At 43.4% G+C, this 15,191-nt stretch overlaps 1 non-coding gene across 1 annotated transcript; it reads right to left on the bottom strand.

Annotated features, from left to right (window-relative positions):
- Positions 1 to 4,259: 4,259 nt before the first annotated feature.
- On the bottom strand, positions 4,260 to 4,341 carry Trnas-gcu. Its single transcript has one exon. It is a non-coding gene; the product is annotated as a tRNA-Ser (tRNA).
- Positions 4,342 to 15,191: the final 10,850 nt, after the last annotated feature.

The raw sequence follows: 15,191 nt of genomic DNA, 5'->3' as shown, positions 1-15,191 counted from the left end.
CAAACCTAGATGGGTGCCTAATGTGGTAGTGTGCACTTTTAATCCCAGCATTTGAGGGGCAGAGGTAAGAGATTGTTGTGAGTATAAGGCCAGCTTCATCTACACAGTGAGTTCCAGGCCAGCCAGAGGCTACCTAGTTTAAATGTGTCTGGAAAAAAAAAAAAAAAAAGCTGTCGGGCGGTGGTAGCGTACGTCTTTAAATCCCAGCACTCAGGAGGCAGAGGCAGACAGATCTCTGTGAGTTCGAGGCCAGCCTGGTCTACAGAGTGAGTGCCAGGAAAGGCACAAAGCTCCACAGAGAAACCCTGTCTCGAAAAAGAAACAAGAAAAAAAAAGCTATATATTTTTTTCTCAGGTACTATGGTTTGATATAACTGGCAGCAGATGGTTTATTTAAACCAGAATCAATCACAAAAGGAATAATGTGTTGCACTATAGTGTTAGGATACTGTGACATCAGTAGGTAATAGGGGTTTTTCAGCTCCAGTATAATCTTTTGAGAACAACACCATAAATGCAGTATGTAATTGAAACTACATCCTTTCTTTTTATTTTATTTATTTACATTTATTTAGTAGAGTGGGCAGATCAGACAACTTGCAAGAGGTAGATGAGGTGGGTCCCTCTTTCCACCGTGTGGATGCAGGGGGTTGAATTGAGGTTGTCAAATTCAGGTTGCAGTACTTGGGAGCAAGTGCCTTTACCTGCTGAGACTCGTCACTGGCCCTAGCTTTGGCTTTTTTTCAACATCCTTAGACAACTCAGAACTGCTTTTCTCATCACGCTGCAAAGTAACTGGAGTTCCTTCATTCTGGAAGAGACCCTGAAAGGCAATTCTGTTTCTGCCTCCCAACTTCTATGATCACAAGTGTGAGGACCCTGCCTGTGCTGTCTTTTCTTAGCTCTCTAGCCTAAGTGTTTAAGAATACACTACACATTCCTCAGTCTGTTGGTGTCTGGCTCTCTGATAGTCCATGCAAAAATGTCTCAGGACTATCAGACATGCTGGAATTAGAAGGTGGCCTCCACCTGGGGATTGTGAGGATTGATGATATTATATTCCCCTTCCCCCTTCCTTTATTGTATGTTTTAAGAAGTTGAAAGCCCACAGTGGTAGTGTGTACTTGCAGCACCAGAACTAACAAGGCTAAGGAAAGAGGATTCGGCATGTAAGCCAGCTGGGCCCTACCTCCGAAAAGAAGAGAATCCCTTGAGCTATTATGATGCCTGACCTAGGATGGGAAATTGGGAAACATGAATAAAGGAGGCTTCCGGGTTGGCTGTGACTGGTTACCTTTCGCTAGCACTGCTCCTCTTTATTTCCTCTGGCCTTGTGGTTGTCACACTTCTCCGAACTTTTCCAACTCTCTGCCCACCTCTGAAGTCATGAACCTGACCCACTTTTCTAGAAGTCAAAACTGTAAGGGAATTGTATCAAAACTTGGATCTCTTTAAATAGGTCGAGGCTTCTGGAGATGTCTACACAAGGATTTTCCTCACTTGTCATCCCTTATGTCAGATCTCCAGTTTGTTGGTAAGAATCTTTACCTTGTTTCCCCTATATTCTCTCATATCATGAAGCCCAAATCCCTCCCCAAGATCCAGATAGGGTAATGCCAAGTCCTTACACACTTGAAAGGATCCTGAATACAAAGACAAAAAAAAAAAAAAAAAAAAAAAAAAGGTAGTACCTAGAGTCTGTCTGTACCTTGCTGTTTTTTGGGAACATAGGTTCTCCACCAGCAAAACAAGTTAGTAACTCATACTTGCAAAGCTGTGGTGGCTCATCATGAGCTAAGAAACCCACTCCTTAGAGAGGCATCTGAAATGTGTACATTCCATTAGTTCAGAAACACTGGGAGCTATGCAAGGAAAATAAATCAGTAACTTAAGTCTACATGATCAGAATGACTCAGCAGGACCTGTGTAGCCCCAAGAGACTGGGTGCCTAAACTATGTATATTGCATTATTTCAAAATATATAGGGAGCTATCCAAGAAAATTAACTACTTAAATGTGCATGACAAAAAGAGAATTCAGTGTGCCCTATCCTGAAATGAAGAAAATGCTAAACTTTTTAAACTGCTACCCGTGAGGTCTCACCTAGCCCCCTTTTTTTTTCTTTTTGGGGAATGGGCATGGGAAAGAGGCTGGAGATAGAACCCAGGGCCTTGCTTGGTAAAGGCTCTACCACTGAGTCATGTAAACCCCCAGGCTCATTTCAACCCTTTAAACTTGAGGAAGCAAATTATCTCCTAGCAGTTTTTAGAGTAACAGCACAGCCCATATAGATAGCCACCGGGGTTCAAAACATTCCACGCTGGCCTCAGAGCAGTAGTTTGAGATGGCATGGGGTATTCTGGTAGAACCCAGGCTTTGAAGGATTGAGCAAGGCTTCTCAAATGGTGTGATCTATAAATCTAGTCCAGAAGGAAGGAGAGAGAGTAAATAAGGTGCCCACAGGCTGTGTCTAGACTTAGGAGAAGCAGAAACTCTTCAACACGTGCTAATAAGTGAATAGGGTGAAAATTTAGGCCAAAAGAAGGCAAGAAGAGAAAAGAGCAAAAGACCACACACGGCAACCTCCGCTGTCCCTTTTGTGATTGTTTGTAACATTCCTTCCTTGAGTTCATTCTTTGACAGTTTCATAAAACAGACATCCCGATTGGTCTCATGCCCTCTTTAATCTACCCCTATACATGTTACAGCTCGGAAGGGAAAGATCACCTGGCTGTCAGGAGACAAGGAATACCGAAGTCACACCACAAAACAAACCTCACACAAAAGATGTGTTGGGGAAGAAATGGGGAGGTAATGTCTAGCCAGGAGGGTCTAGAGGAGTTGTGGGGTTATGATGTGCAGCTCTGAAGGAAGGCAGGGGAAGAGGCAGGAAGGGGCACAGCATAGCCTAGTTGGACTAAGGAGACTGCAGCTTCAAGGGTAGAGAGAGGGTCAAGGCCAGGTGAAGAAGACCAGTTGTAGCCGTAAAGACCTCCAAGAGTACCAGAGGGGTGTCAGATACTCAATGGTCACATCCTCGGACTCAGGGGTACAGTTACATCAACAAAAGGGGAAATGTACCTAACTGCTACCAGTGGATGGGGTGCCAAGCAGTTGGTGAGCTGGAAGGTGAGTCTGTTTGGGTGGAGCAGAAATGAGAGCTAGGGTCCCAGTGGGGCTCAGACCCTGGGGGGGGAGGGGGCACAGGCACCAGGAGAGCCTGCGTCATACCTCCAATTATGGCTCTGAGGCAAAAGGTATCCTGACAGTCGGGAGCCAAGGATTACCACAAAGTCACACTGCACAACAAACTTCACACAAAAGATGTGCTGGGAGAGAAAACTCAGAGAGGTGGCTGCCTCTACTCGAGTGAGAGGCCAGAGAGACCTGACCAGAAGGCAGGCCTTCTATAAGGTTTCTTGTAGGTGGAGCTTTCCAGGGTGGCATGGGATTGGTGGGATTATTGTGGCCTGATCTTGAGGCAAACTCAGGGATTGATGGGAATTTTTTCTGTAGGGCGAGGCCTGACCACTCTACTACCTTGAGAGGCTGGGAATCACTGTTACAACCCTTAGGGACTAACTGTTAGGGCTGTTAAGAGAAGTCTGGGGGTTGGGGCCTAGCTGTTGGAGCTCCTCAGGGGTGGGTCCTGGCCATTGGAGCTCCTCAGGGGTGGGTCCTAGCAGTTGGAGCTCCTAGGAGTGGGGAAGGCTAGCCACTTTCATACCTCAACAGGTCAGGCCTGGTGGCCAGAGTAGTCTGCGGGTGGAGCCTGGCAGCTGGAGGTCTCCAGGGGCAGGGCCTACAAGGGTCGTCTCTGTGCCGCAAGAAAGCTGCCCCACTGCCTGAGTCAGCAAGAATAGCTCACACCCCAGCCTTATTATCCACCCCTATAAGTCTTCACAATCATTTGTTGTTTTGTTGTGGTTGCTGTTTTGTCATATTTTTTTATGAGATCCAATTTCACCAGGATCATATGTGGATGGTTCCATGGCTTTGGAACTATCCGTTGGGGCCTGGTGAACTCATCAATGGGTACACAACTGAAGACAATAATGACTGTCCCTCCCCCAGAGTCCATCAATAGCCTATAGTTCAGCAGGAAGGGGTAGAGGTCTGTGAGCCCTTCCCCAATCTATAATTGACTGGGGTTTTTTTGGGGTTTTTTGTTTGTTTGTTTTTTGGTTTTGTTGTTGTTTTTTGGAAACTCTCAAAACACTTGGCAGTTAGGACTGGTGCAAAACCATCTGACAGTCAGTCGATGAGGATGGGATTCGAACCCACACGTGCAGAGCACAATGGATTAGCAGTCCATCACCTTAACCACTCGGCCACTTCATCCTGCTATAATTGATGGTTGATAGATCCAGTCTGATTTAGGCCCATTGTACCTAGCCACAGTTGCAGTGAGGTACAGACTGTATTGGCTGTGTCATACCCAGAAGATAGTACTATGTGGCTCTTCCCTTATCTTCTTACCCTCTGAGCCTTAGAGAGGGTGGCATCAATGTCCTGTTGAGGGCCTAGATCTCAGCTGTCACTAATTCTCAGCACCTTAGCATGTGTGTCGCTCTGCATTTACCACCATTCATTGCTGTCTTAGTTAGGGTTTCTATTGCTGTGATAAAACACTGTGACCAAAATGAACTTGCAGAGGAAAGAGTTTATTTTGCTTACACTTCCACATCACACAGTTAATCATCCAAAGAAGTCAGGGAAGGACCACAGCACAGCAGGAACCTGAATGCAGGAGCTGAAGCAGAAGCTACAGAGGAATGCTGCTTACTGGCTTGCTCCTCATGGCTTGCTCAGCCTTCTTAGAGCACCCAGGACTGCCATGCCAGGGGTAGCACCATTCACAATGGGCTGGCCCCTCCCCCATCAATCACTCATTATGAAAATCCCCAGCAGGGTAGTGGTGGTGAATGCCTTTAATCCCAGCACTCTGGAGGCAGAGCCAGGCAGATCTCTGAGTTTGAGGCCAGCCTAGTCTACAGAGTGAGTTCCAGGACAGCCAGGACTACACAGAGAAGCTCTGTCTCAAAAAAATAAAGAAATAAATAAAAATAAAGAAGGAAAGAAAGAAAGAAAGAAAGACCAGAAGATGCATTGACTATTGCTGTGTTAACTGATTATTCTTACTTTGAAACATTAACATGGACAATGCCTTGTAGTAATGGAAATAGTTAAAAGGAATGAGCCAGACACATTGGTGCAAGCCTGTCATCCCAGCACTCAGGAGGTAGAAGCAAGAGGGTCAGGAGTCCCAGGTCATCCCCCAGCTAAACAGCCAGTTCAAACCAACCTGAGCTACATGTGACCCTGTCTCAGAAAGAGAAAAACAGGGCCAGAGAGATGGCTCAGCAGATAAAAGTGTTTGTCACTAAGCCTGATGACATGAATTTGTTCCCTAGGGCCCACCCACATGATGGAATGAGAGAGACTCTAGCAAGTTGTCCTCTGACCTACACACACACACACACTAAATAAAAATAAAAAACTTTAAGTCAAAACAAAAACAATGTATTTTTTTTAAATTCTCTCTTCCTTTCTTTCTTTCTTTCTTTCTTTCTTTCTTTCTTTTTGTGCTTTTTATGAGTCAATGAGAATAGCAATGTGCTTCAGAAGCCGGGAAATTCCAGCATGTGTTTGTTCCAGAGGTGTCTACATTAACAGGGAGCTAAGTACAAATGGGCTTGAGATTGGGCCCTGCAAGAGTCCTCTAGACAAGATAGGGAACATGAATGGGGACAAAGAGTAACCAGCGGCGATAAGAGGAAGAAAAAAATGGTGGACACCGTGAAATAGGACAGAAAAATGCTGTAATCACTAACCATCCAAACAATACCACTAAAAAGAAGAAATGAGTATCACCACTTTAACTGAATGTATCTACTTTGAAAGACAGCATGGACAGTATGCCTTTTGTAAATTAAAATGTCAAAAAACTATCACTTCCAAAGTTAATCATTTTAATTCTGTTTCTGAACTGATGAAAAGTAACCCTATACTTTAGAAGTTTCATGTCGCAAGCCATGTATTCATGAGTGCTTTATTTCAGATGTGTAAGAACACACACACACACACACACACACACACACACACACACACAGAGAGTGACAGAGTTGAGCTGAGCAGTAGAAATGAAGAGTTGCTATGTGATGTTGCACAGTGAAGGAAAAAAAAAACCTCCAGTAATTTCTTTGAAACTTAAGAGTTTAGGGACTGTGGTTTAGAATACAAATAGGAGCCAGGCGGTGGTGGCCCACACCTTTAATCTCAACACTTGGAAGGCAGGGGCAGGTGGGTCTCTGTGAGCTCAAGGCCAGCCTGGTCTATAGAGTAAGTTCCAGGACAGCTAGGGCTGTTTCAGAGAGAAATCCTGTCTTGAAAAACCAAAACCAAAACAACAACAATATACAAATACAAAATACAAAAACAAGAAAAAACACAAATAAGATTGAATGCAGGTTCTTGAGTTGTTTCTTGGTCCTAAAACTAAATTCACTTTTTTTCTTTTTGTTTTTATATTTTTTTTTGAAACATGATCTCACTGTATAGCCCTGGTTAGCTTGGATTCACTATGTAGATGAGCTAGCCTTGAACTCAGAGACCTGCTTCTGCCTTTTAAGTTAAAGGTTTATTTTCACTGGGGCTGGAGAGATTGGCTCAGTGGTTAAGAGCACTTATTGCTCTTGCAGAGGACCTGGGTTTAGTTCCGAACTCCCACTTTAAGCAGCTTACAACCTCCTGAAACTACAGTTCCAGGCAATATGTCACTCTCTTCTGGCTTCTGTGGAAAATGCATGTATATGGACTACAACAGACAGGCAGGTACACACAGATAAACATAAACATAAAAATAAAATTTTGTTTGTTTGTTTTTATGTAGCCTTGGCTGGCCTGGAGCTCACTTTATAGAGTAAAACTCAGAGATCTGCCTCCCAAGTGCTGGGATTAAAGGCTCCAGTAAAGTGTTTTTAAAGATTTCATTTTAAGTTATGTGAATGTCTGAGAGTTCGCATATGCCATGTGTTATTTTAAAATTTTAAACAAAATCCTGCAACAGCCATGTCCACTTGTGTTTTTACAGAGGCCAGAAGAGGGCATTGGATTCCCTAGAGCTGGAATTGCAGGTGGTTGTAAGCTGCCCAAAGTGGGTTCTAGTCCTCTGAAAGAGCAGCAAGTGCTCTTAACCACTAAACCATCTCTCCAGATACCATCACCCCCCTTTTCACATTTTATGACTTATTTTGAGACACTATTCTGTAGGTCAGGCTGGCCTTAACTTGCTCTATAGCCAAGAATGGCCTTAAACTGCTGCTCACCCTGCTTCCACCTCCTAATTGCTGGGATTATAGTTGGGCCCCAGCACACGGTGCCTTTTCTTCCTTGGTTTTGAGACACCATCCCACTCTGGCCAATGCTGGCCTGGACCCCGTGCTCTTCTTGTGTCGGCATCCCATGTGTTGGAGTTACAGGAGTGGGCCACCATGCCCAGCAGAAACCGAATTCTCTTTTCTTTGTTTTGTTGTTGGAGACAGGCTCTCACTATGTAGTTTTGGCTGACCTGGAACTCACAATGTAGACCAGGCTTCTGCTGGGAATAAAGGCATGCACCACCATGCCTGGCTGTAGCTAAATTCTTTTTTTTTTTTTTTTTAAAGTGACTGCAGGCCTTTTCATGCTCACAGTATAAAGATGCCTGCCTCCAAGTCTGAAAGCCTGAGTTAGATTCCTAGAATTCACATGGTAGAAGGAGTGAGCCAACTCTTAACAAGTCTCCTCTGACCTACACACACACTTTGTGGTGTACACATGTGCCCCCACACTCATACACACATACTTACACACAAAAATAAATAAATAGATAGATAGATAAATAGGTGAATAAATAAATAAATAGTTGTTTAACAAATTAAAAACCAGCTGGGTGGTGTAGATGAAATTCTAAATGGTCTTATTAAATAAGAAACAAAAAGCCAAATGCAGAGTTAAAAGCCCAGAGATCATAGCAGTAGCCAAGAGCTAAGACCACCTTATCTTACCACTTGCTGCTGTCCTTCCCCTCAGAGAGAGATCTTCCTATTGCCTTTCTGTTCTGCCTTCTCATTGGCTCTAAACCCAATCACATGATTTCCTTGTCACTGCCCGTCTATACAGACCTCCAGGTCTCTATGGTTGGTTCTGGAATTAAAAGTTCAGGTCACCTTGCTTTGGATGTGTCCTTGACCACACAGAGACTCTGCCTGTCATGTGATCGGATGAAGAGAGTGTGCTACCACCACCTGACTCCTGCTTGTGGCTCGCTGTGACTTCTGATCTCCAGGCAACTTTATTAACATACAAATAAAATCACATTTCAGCACAAATAAAATATCACCATAGGGTGGTGGTGGCATGTGCCTTTAATCCCATCACTCAGGAGGCAGATGCAGGTGGATCTTTGTGAGTTCAAGGCCAACTTGGTCTACAGAGCAAGTTGCAGGCCAGGCAACACTACATAGAGAAACCCTGTCTAAAAAAATAAAAATAAAAAATCAGTGATTGCATAACTATCTCAACACAGAACTTCTTTCTGGTTTACTAGGCAGAAAGGGATTTTAAGTCATTTCTGACCCTCTCAGTTTTGAATTGGGTTGCTGACTAGAAAACCGGGTACCCGCTGTGGAATATTCCTTTACTTCTGTGTAAAGGTAAGTCACTGTGACTGGTTTAATAAAAAGCTGAATGACTAATAGCTAGGCAGGATTTCCAGGCACAGAGGACACTGAAAAGAAGGATGGAGTTGCGAAGAGATTCAGAGGAAGCAAGACATATAGGAGATGAGGTTACAAGCCATGAGCCACATGGCAGCAAGTAAATTAATAGAAATGTGTTAATTTAAGTTATAAGAGCTAGTTAGAAACAAGCATAAGCTATTGGCAGAACTTTCATAATAAATAAGAAGTCTCCATGTCTTGATTTGGGAGCTGGCAGGCAGAACAGAGAAAGACTTGCAACAGGTACCCACATATGAACACTGGGCTCAGACTTTGCCTAAAGGAGCGCTGACTTTTATGTTACCTAGAGACGTGACAAGTACTGCCTTAGTGACAGATGACAGAATGCAAAACATAGGTGAAACAAATCCCAGAAGGGATTGGAAGCCTCCATAAGGTCAGATTCCAATTCTTCCCAAGTTCACATGCAGATTCAAAAGTCTCAACCAGGCTGAGGGTGTGTAGTTTAGTGATACAGTGCACGTAAATATATGGTACAGTGTGTGCTTGGCTATACATAAGACCCTAGGTTAAGCATAGAGAAAAGGGGGGAAGAGAGAAAGGAGAGGAAGAGGAAAAGGTTAAACAAGTTATGTGTATGAGAGAGCACATACCTGTAATTCCAGCCCTAGGGAGGTTGAGGTAGAAGGTCGTTAAGTCCAAGGCCACACTGGACTGTACAACAAGTTCCAGGCCAGTCTGGACAGCATAGCAAAAGCCTGTCTCAGAAAAAAGAAAGCCCTTTAATTATGGGTATAGAGTTCCTGTTTTGTAAGATGGAAAAGCTAAGGTTCCAGCAATCAGTTTCCCAATGGTATGTATACAGTTAACACTACTATATTACACACTTAATCAAATGTATGTTGTGTCTCATAGGCTGATTCCAGCAAATGTGGATGCTTTTTAAAAAATGGCAAAATAAATAAATAGATAGATAGATAGATAGATAGATAAATAAATAAATGTGGCACCAGAGATCAGACCTTGGGCATACCAAACAAGCATTTTACCACTGAACTACATCCTTAGCCCAAAACAAAGTCTCACCACGGGGCCTTGGCTAGCCTGAAACTCACTATGTAGATCAGGCTGGCCTGGAATTCATAGAGATCTATTTGGGATATTTGTATACTATGTAAAGATGTATTTGCTATGGTTGGTGTAATAAAAAGCTAAATGGAGCCAGGCTGGCTTTGATGCCAGTGCTCAGGAGGCAGAGCCAGGCAGATCTCTGCAAGTTCAGGGTCAGCCTGGTCTACAGAGTGAGTTCCAGGACAGCCAGGACTACAGGACTACACAAAGAAACCCTGTCTGGGGGGGCGGGGGACGAAGAAGCTAAACGGCCAACAGCTGAAAGGAAGTATAGGCAGGATTTCTGGGGAAAGAAAGGAAGAGAAGATGAATCGAGGTGCTTGAGAGATTCCAAGAGACACAGAAGAAGGTGGAGTCACCAGCCAGATGTGGAGAAAGCCGCATGAGCAGTACAGAGAGATGAGGCAATGAGCCATGTGTCAACATAGATTAAAATAAATGGGTTCGGGGCTGGAGTAATGGCTCAGAGGTTAAGAGCAGTGGCTGCTCTTCCAGAGGTCCTGAGTTCAAGTCCCAGCAACCACATGGTGGCTCACAACCATCTGTAATGGGATCTTGTGTCCTCTTCTGGTGTGCAAGCATACACACAGAACACTGTATACATAATAAATAAATGTTTAAAAAATAAATAAATAGCCGCCAGACGGTGGTGGCGCATGCCTTTAATCCCAGCACTCAGGAGTCAGAGCCAGGAGGATCTCTGTGAGTTGGAGGCCAGCCTGGGCTACAAAGTGAGTTCCAGGAAAGGCGCAAAGCTACACAGAGAAACCCTGTCTCAAAAAAAAAAACAACCAATAAATAAACAAACAAACAAATAAATAAATAAATAGGTTCATTTAAGTCATAAGAGCTAGTGGTTGATAAGCCTAAACGAAGGCCAAGCTTTCATAATTAATATTAAGTCTCCGTGTCATTATTTGGGAGCTGGCAGGACAGAAAAAGACTCGTTACAGAGATCTCCAAGTGCTGGGATAAAAGACTTGTGTCACCAAAGCTGGCTATTTGTCCTTATTGTTGATAAGAGTGTGAAGGGCCATTAGCCAGGAGTTTCTCCTACTGCTGCCGGTCCAGATTACCAGTCATCACTGCCGCCACCGCTGGTTGTGGTCAGTACTTGCTAGGGCCTTTATGGCCCTCATTATTGTTAAGACAACTTTTTTAAAAAGCAGGGAATTTTTAAAAGGAAATTGACAAGTTGGTTCTAAAATTCATGTGGAAATGCAAAGGCCCTAGAACAGCAAAAACAATTTTGAAAAAGAATATAATTTTTATTATATTCAATTTTTTTCATGGTGGGAAGGGGTGCATGAGCTATGGTGAGTGTGTGTGTGAGTGTTACAGCTTTGGAGGGAAAGGTGTCCTGGCCATTGGAAGCCAGGCTATACCTGTAGTTCTGAAGGGAAAGGTATCCTGGCCTTTGGAAGGCAGGCAAACCAACAACTCTGTTCTGGTGGGGGATGTTTCCCCATCAGGAATGTAGCAGTTCTGCTCCTCCGCCATCGAAAATGGTTACTTCTCTACCTGTTACTTCTCTGCCCTGCTCCACTCAGGCAGAAAAGGTTGTCACTCAAAACTCACTCAAAAGATTTATTGGGAGGGAGGAATCCAGGAGGGTGGCTGCCTCTGGCAGGGTAGAAAAAGGCAGCTCCCAACTGAACAGGCACAGGGCTTATCTAGGTCTTCTAAGGAGCAGAGTTAAAAACTTTTTTTTTTTGGTTTTTCGAGACAGGGTTTCTCTCTGTAGCTTTGGCGCCTGTCCTGGAACTCACTTGGTAGCCCAGGCTGGCCTCGAACTCACAGAGATCTGCCTGCCTCTGCCTCCCGAGTGCTGGGATTAAAGGCGTGCACCACCACTGCCTGGCTAAAATTTTTTTAAAAGAAAAGAGCATAATTAGCCAAGCATATTGACACACACCTTTAATCCCAGTACTCAGGAGACAGAAGCAGGTGGATCTATATGAGCTGCAGGCTAGCCTTGTCTGCATAGCAACTTCCAGATCAGCCAATGCTACACAATGAGATCTTGTCTCAAAAAACAGAATAAAATGCCATATTGAAAGCTAAAACTTATCTGCCAATTAAAGATTTTAAAATATTAAGAAGTATTGAGGGGTTGGGGATTTAGCTCAGTGGTAGAGTGCTTGCCTAGCAAGCACAAGGCCCTGGGTTCGATCCTCAGCTTAAAAAAAAAAAAAAGAAAAAGAAAAAGAAAAAGAAAGAAATATTGAATTTGCCGGGTGGCACATGCTTTTAATCCCAGCACTTGGGAGGCAGAGGCAGGTCGAACTCTGTGAGTCCAAGGTCAGCCTGGTTTACAGAGTGAGTTCCAGGACAGCCAGGGCTGTCAAAAACCAAACCAAACCAAAAAGAAGAAGAAGAAAAATAAGAAGAGGAGGAGGAGAAAGAGGAGGAGGAGGAGGAGGAAAACAGGTAAATCTTTGTAGCCTTGGATCAGGCAGTTGTTCTTAGGTATTAATGCAAAAAGTATGATCCATAAAAGAAAAATTTAAATAGAAATTGGACTTTATCAACTTAAAAACTTTTTTTCTTCGTAAAGGAATACACCAAGAAATGGAAAGGCCAGGCATGATGGTGCATGCTGGTAATCCAAGCAATCCCAGGATTTGGAAAACTGAGGCAATAGAATTGGAAATCAAACTCAAGGCCAGCTTTTGTTAGGCTAGGCTATAAAATAAGACTCTGATGTGTGCCTCTCCATCCCCACACCCCACCCCTCACCCCAGATCACACTTGTAATCCCAGCACTTGAGGGTAGAAGCAGGAAGACCAGGAATTCAAGTCCATCCTCTTGGGCTGCGCAACAAGTTTGAGGCTAGCCTGGGTTACAGGAGACTGTCTCCAAAACAAAAGTCAAATAAGACAAAAACAGGCAAGTGGGAGGACAAAGGACAGAGTATGAGAAAACATCTGCAAATTAGACATTTAACAAAGGACTAGATCCAGAATGTAAAAAGAGCTCTAGTAATTCAGTTTTTTAAAAAAAATCACCGGGCTGAAGAGATAGCTCAGTGGTTAAGAGCACTGACTGCTCTTCCAGAGGACCCAAGTTCAATTCCCAGCACCCACATGGTGGCTCACAACTGTCTGTAACTCCAAGAACTGACACTCTCACACAGACACACATGCAGGCAAAACACAAATGCACAGAAAATAAAAATAAATTAGTTTTTTAAATCACCATGGTACCATATATGCTTAGCAGGAGGAAGCTTTATGTTCAATAGTCACCACCCAATAAATAAATAAATACATAAATAATAACCAACATGATATTTTTTTCCCGTGATATTTAAAATGGAGAGAAAGTCTAAATAAACTTGTTACCAGAGATAGCTCAAGAGTTAAGAGCCTTGGCTGCTCTTCCAGAGGACCCAAGCCTGCATCAGCCTTTTAGTAAGGGTTTTTAAAGTTTTTTTTTGGGGGGGGGGTCGAGACAGGGTTTCTCTGTGTAGCTTTGCACCTCTCCTGGAACTCACTTGGTAGCCCAGGCTGGCCTCGAACTCACAGAGATCCGCCTGCCTCTGCCTCCTGAGTGCTGGGATTAAAGGCGTGCGCCACAATTAATAAATATTATTATCTGCTGTTTTGTTGTTATTTGTTTTGTTTTGTTGTGTTTTGAGACAGGATCTCTCGGTGTAGCCCTAGCTGGCTTGGAACTCTTTCTGTAGACCAGGCGGGACTGGAATTCACAAAGATCTGTCTGCCCCTGCCTCCTGAGTGCTGGGATTGTTGTTGGGTTTTTGTTTCATTGTTTTTTGTTTTTTGGTGTTTTTGGTTTTTTGGTTTTTTTTGTTTTTTGTTTTGTTTTGTGTGTGTGTGTGTGTGTGTGTGTGTGTTTTGTTTTTGTTTTTGAGATAGGGTCTAGAACTCAATATACAGACCAGGCTTGGCTGGAACTCAGAGATCCCCTTGCTTCTGAGTCCTGAGTGTTGGGTTTAAGGTGAGTGTCACCATGGCTGACTAGGTTTGTTTTTCAGTACTGGGAATTGAATCCAGGACTTCATGCATGTCAGGAAAGCACTCTACCATCTGAGCTTTCACACTTAATGGTAATGTTTGCTCTTCTTGAGACAGGTCACATGTAGTCCAGGCTGCCCTCAAATTCTACTTAGCCAAGAAAGCTGATCCTCCTGTGTCCACATTCCAAGCGCTGGAATTAAAGGCATGTAGCACCATGCCTTGTGGTATTTCTTTCCCTCCACCTTGTCTCTTTTAAACGTTTTTATTATTTATGTTTGTGTATGTGTGTAGTTGCAAACATGTGGAGATCAGAAGACATCTTGTGGGAACTGGTTCTCTCTATGTGGGTCCTTGCTTGGTGGCAGGCACATCTACCCACTGAGCCATCTCTCTAGGCCCACTGTGAGATTTTTACTACCAAAAAGTCTATGATGATAAAGCATATTATGTTCTATTTGGTGTAAATGAATTTAAATGTTTATTGCCCTACAAATCACATATCTAGAGGTTCACTGTTAAACTTCCTAACTACTCGAGTTTTAGCACATTCACAAAGGATATGCAACCACCACTGCACAAAACTCCACACCAAAAAAAAATTTTTTGAGACAGGTTTCTCTATGCATAGCCCCAGCTGGCCTTGAACTCCTGTCTCAGCTTATCAAGTGCTGGAGTTACAGAGTCTGGCTACTATGCCTAACTCACTGCTCTCTTTTTCTTTTCCCCTTTCTTAGGTATTGAGGATTGAATTCAGGGCCTCACAAATGCTCTACTAACTGAGTTGTATCCCTAGCCTTCCTGGATCTCCTGGGTGCTTTGAGTGTGGAGAGTATGTGGGTAGCAGCACAAACAGCAAACATCACTTCTTTTGAATTGATGATGAAAATGGTTTTTAAACTGACTGATATAGCTATTTACAATGCAAACTAAAACAAAAACCGAATATAAGGCAAAAATCAAAAGGTAAGGATATAAGGTTTAAAGAGGGGGTGCAGGGGTGGGGGTGGGTACTGTGGTGGCTCATGCCTTTAACCCCAGCACTTGAGACAGGCTGATGTCTATGAATTCCAGGCCAGCCAAGGCCTATAATGTGAGATCCTGTCTCAAAAAACAAACAGAAAAGGTAAAAATCACATAAAACACCTACACTAGAATACATTATACTTTGGTCTCCGCCCCAGCAAGGCGGATGAGGACTCCGAGTTAATATCGCTCTATTCGATTATAGAAATGTGTAAAACGAGTAAATAAATTAATGAAATAAAATAAAATAAAAATTGCCACTTTCTGATTTTACACTCCAGGAAGACGCCCTGATGCCGGGAAATTCTTCCGGCCAGCACCAAAAGGAAACGG

This window comes from Onychomys torridus, chromosome X (assembly GCF_903995425.1).
Source record: "Onychomys torridus chromosome X, mOncTor1.1, whole genome shotgun sequence".
Classification (NCBI taxonomy): Eukaryota; Metazoa; Chordata; class Mammalia; order Rodentia; family Cricetidae; genus Onychomys; species Onychomys torridus.
The sequence above is the reverse complement of the archived record's forward strand: the minus strand, read 5'-3'. Positions and strand labels throughout refer to the sequence as shown.